The sequence below is a fragment of the Lytechinus variegatus genome, chromosome 3 (genome assembly GCF_018143015.1).
Source record: "Lytechinus variegatus isolate NC3 chromosome 3, Lvar_3.0, whole genome shotgun sequence".
NCBI classification, from domain to species: domain Eukaryota; kingdom Metazoa; phylum Echinodermata; class Echinoidea; order Temnopleuroida; family Toxopneustidae; genus Lytechinus; species Lytechinus variegatus.
The window spans coordinates 26,549,269-26,554,045 of record NC_054742.1 but is presented as its reverse complement, the minus strand read 5'-3'; positions in this window follow the sequence as shown (position 1 = coordinate 26,554,045).

Below are 4,777 nucleotides of genomic sequence, written 5' to 3'. Positions count from 1 at the left end.
ATACCATGGAGCATATGGGAACGGAATCATGTGGTTAAGGCATGCGGCGCAAGTACAAGACAATGATGTAATCACATTTAGAAACCCAGTATCATGATTGGCGAAGTTTTGGGTGACGTATATAATTACCGCCCTTATTTGCATTTGTCAACAAACAAAGTCGAGTAAAGGGTTGGTGGATGTTTACGTCCGGCGTTCCTTGTAGTTGTACGTCCCAGTTCAAGCACAAAAATGGAGGGAACCAGGCTGGGATTTTGGCGGTACGGGGTTCCGGTTGAAAGCACAAATGATAGGAAATTGTGCTTGACACCATAGGCGGCGGAAGCGGGGGGGGGGGGGGGGACGGTCCCCCCTAAAAAAAAGTTTTTATAACTTTTTTTTTTTTTGGCTTGTCAAAAATGTTGGGTTAGCAACTACTAAGATTTAGGTTGAAAACCTTTTTGGGGGCGCTTTTCAAATTTTTTACCTGTGTCCATCCCAAAATTTCAGGTGGACACCCCCTAAATTTTTAAGCTTCCGCCGCCAATGCTTGACACATGCCCATGTGAAGAAGCGTGGGTGCTGCTGCATCCCCCCCAAATTTGTTAGGAGGTGATGTGTTTTGTTAGGCAGCAAGCACCCCTGGAATTCAGGTTGACAAGCAAAAAAAAAGAAAAAAAGAAGGAGGTTATTGCTCCCGAATGACAGAGATTTGGGAGCAATACAAGTTCTTTTTTTCTTACCAGAGCCCATCATCTAGCTTGGAGTGATTTTTTTTTTGGGGGGGAGGGGGGTTGTCGTTTTTCTTTAGTACGTCTGACCAGAACCCCAGCTAGGTCTCTGCTTGATGGCAAGCATTTGAGTTTCCTTGAAAACAACATTACGGAAGCAGCATACAGATCGAAAACAAATTTGATAGTTTTGACTTATAAATTTAGAAATAAAAGCAACTGTATTAATTGTGGGCCTATTAGAAATGAATATATCAACATTACAATAAAAAAATTGATTTGTAATAAACCTTATGAGATTAATCAAAATTAACCCTGTCTGGAAAATATGAGCTGTTTTTCTACTTTAGGCCTATCCATATGTTTTATATGCTGATCTGAAGATCCTTTACCAAAAATGGCCACCTCGACATACGGGCGATATACTTGCAATGTTTTATCACCGGTACATTCCATTGATAAAATTTTGATAAACATATAAAATCAGTTATAATGAATTTCATACCGTATAGCCTATACAGCAAATCACCATACCATCTTTTTAAATAGATACCCAATATCGCAGCATTTTATTATGCAATAATGTAGGATCCGGAGGAGTTTAAACGTAGGCCTAAATCTTTACCCAACTACTCTGCTTCTTTGGCTGAATTATTACTCTTTAACATTAACAAGCATTCAGAAAAGCATAAACATAAATTATGAAAAAAAATAAAACGTTGTGATAGATCCCAGCCTCTTTACTACCCTCAACCAGAAGTCCCGGGCCAGGAGTATAAGTGAAATGATATAGTGTTACTTTGATTTAACAAGTTTTCATTTGCAGATCATTGCTGTCAAATCTGTACTAAGTCCGCACAAGGGAAACAAAAAGTGGCTATGGAGCCTTTTTTAGGTTGACACATAAATTATGTGACATAATACTTTCACATGGAAGCCAATTTGGCGGCCACTGAAGGTGACAGATTTTCACAATTTTTCAATTTCAATTTCAATTTGTTTCATTTCATGTTCAACAGGACAAATTAAAGTTGTATATAATTAGAGTGACAATTGCAAATGAAACTTAATATGCAAACAATATAAATTGAGGTATACATAATATTTTTTTCCAAAATAACACATTATATATTAGCAAATTATCATAAATATAAAGATCTGAGAAAATGGAGGGAAACGCTAAAAATGCAAATGCGTGTAGGGTGTGGACCCCTCTAAATAATTACTGTAGAATTGCTTATGGCATGTATGAAGACGGACACAGAGGTGACAGAACAGAGAACAGCAGAATAACAAGAACAATAAAAAAAAAGGAAACACGCACGAGGAGTATGATTGTATGAAAACAAAAGGAAAGGAGATAAAGAAAGATGATATAGGAGCAGGACTTCAATGCTGAAAAAAGGTGAAGTTAAGTATGCATTAAATCGTAAATTTAATGGTATGATTATTCAAAAAGAAATGATGACCTGTATGATTTAAGAAAATTATATTTAAGGTTTTTTTAAAAGAACTGACGGATGGACTATCAACAATCTCTTCACTGAGGGAGTTCCAGAATCTCGGGCCATCATATATTACATAAATGTGTTTTTTTCATCTGCAACAATGTTCTACATGTAGATGAAACTAGTTGGATTGTCTCGTAGGGTAACGATGACATAAACGATTTTGAGGGAACATTGAATCAAATAGTTACGTGAGGAAGTGAATTGTTGTATATTTCTACATAACTTGACCTAAGTGAAAATGATAACTTTCTTATTTTACATCTGATTTGGATGAAATTTTCAGCGTTATGTTTGTTGGATTTTCTCTTTTAATTCAAATCAACTTGACTTTTAAATCTTCATTATACTATGATGAGGTATGTTTACGTACCTGATCATTGACTTTTATCTAGTCAAACCATATATAATATTTATAGCGGCCACCTATCTGTTGCTTAAATAAACGATCTATATCTGATATAGATAGTTATGATATTTTCAAGTTTCGCTTATTTTTCACAAAATAGTATATGCACCATTCAGTGACGTGCAGTGACGTATAGTTGATGATGTCCCTCACTCACTTTTTCTTTTTTTCCCTTTTTGTTCAAATTGTACAATTTTTCAATTTTTATGAGAATAAGGACCAAATTTAATGAACCACAAATGTTATTCCATATAATATATTATTAAGGAAGGAATAAAACTCCCTTCACATGACAGTGATGAGAAACTTAGAATATTTGAAATTTCGTTTAATAAAATACAAACAAAATATTGAGTGGATGTCATCAGTCACCTCATTTGTTTTACCGACCGGGATGAGCACATAACTGTTTTGTGAAATTAAGCGAGATTTTAAAATGTCATAAAACTCATTTTCCATTCGACTGTGATGAAATTTTCAGTGTTATCCTTGTTGGATTTTTCTCTTTTTATTCAAATCAACTTTTTGTTTAGGTGGACTTGTCTTTAAAAAAAAAATGTTTAGAGGGGCCCTCCAATACAGGAAGAATTTATAACAAGAATATTACGACAGGATTTTGTCACAAGGCACCGACAGCACAAAGCTCTCCTTTTCGCCCAAATTACCACCGTCACCGTGAATTAAGAAATGCGTTTTTTTTTTCTTTGTCTTTTGCCTGTCCAAAAAGAGGAAAAATAATGGTTGAAGTTTTTTTTGAAAAGTAGACTGGTATTTTTTTTCTCGTTATGTCAGAAAAGCAGATTTATTTTTTCTTCCTTTGAATTGTCTTCCCTCTTCCGGATATGAATCCGTCACCAGTTTACCCATAACAAATTAAGAACCCTGTAAACAGCTTCCAACAGAAATCGAAACACATTTAAATCAGTTGCAAGTATTAAATTACTTCGATAGTGAAATAAAGATATTTTATTACATATACGTCAATCCCTGTTCTTTATGATCAATATTTAGGATCAATAAACACAAAAATACTTCTGATAGGCGATTTATTGTTTACAATGTCAAATTATGAACTTCCGATTGTGTGCACAGATTATCTTATGCGCAGGATTTTACAACCCTTTTGACATCATTTCGACACTTAATGACACTCAAACAGAATATTGTTTATTCAAGATATCCAGGTTGAGGGGAAAGTCATGATTGTGATCAGTGGCGTACCGTGGGTCACGGCATGGGGGGGGGGCACCAGCAAAAGTTTCGAGTCACTTAGGGGCGCGCTCATTTGTCAGGTATTCTGACCTAAAAGAGATATTTTAAGGACATGCAGTGCCATTAAATGGATATTTATCTCACTGATTAGATAATGCGAGCGCGAAGCTCGAGCTGATTTTTTTTTATATTCAGAGCTAAATAGGGACATTATATATAAGCAATTTTTTGTAATCATGATACGTAACTGCATGTCTCGCTAAACAAACAATGTGAGCGCGAGCTAAAATTTTTGTTACCCTAAACAGGGAGATCTCAAGGATTATATTTCAGAAAATTTAGGAAATTCAGACTTGAAGAGGGGCATTCTAAGGCTTGTTTGTAGGAATTCACTAAGACCCTACGTATTTCACTAACCAAAATGATGCGAGCGCGAAGCGCGAGCTGAAAATTTTTGATATTCAGATCAGAAAAATTGACACTTTTAGGACTGATGTAAGGAGTTCATGAAGAGCAGAAATCTCACCAATCCACTAATGTGAACGTTTAAGACCTTAATATAGGGCAATCACTTTAAGTAGTCATGAAAAAGAAGAATATGTCACTACATAAAAACGGGAGGTTTTAGTACAACAGGAGTATATATCTCGTTAAACAGTCTATGCGAGCACCAGGAAATGAAGACACAATGAAGCAAAAAATGTTTCATAAAGTTATGAAAAAATGCTTCTTATGTAATATAACATAAAACATAATATAATATTGAACAATAATTTCTTCTTTCCCCCACTAAATTTCTCTTCTTTTTCCCTCTTTTTCTCCTTTTCCCCGTTTTTTTGCCAGGCGATGGGGGGGGGGAAGGCACGTGCCCCCATGCCCCCTCCCCCGTAGTTACGCCACTGATTGTGATGTTGCTTCCGGTTTCCTTTTTAGCCAAG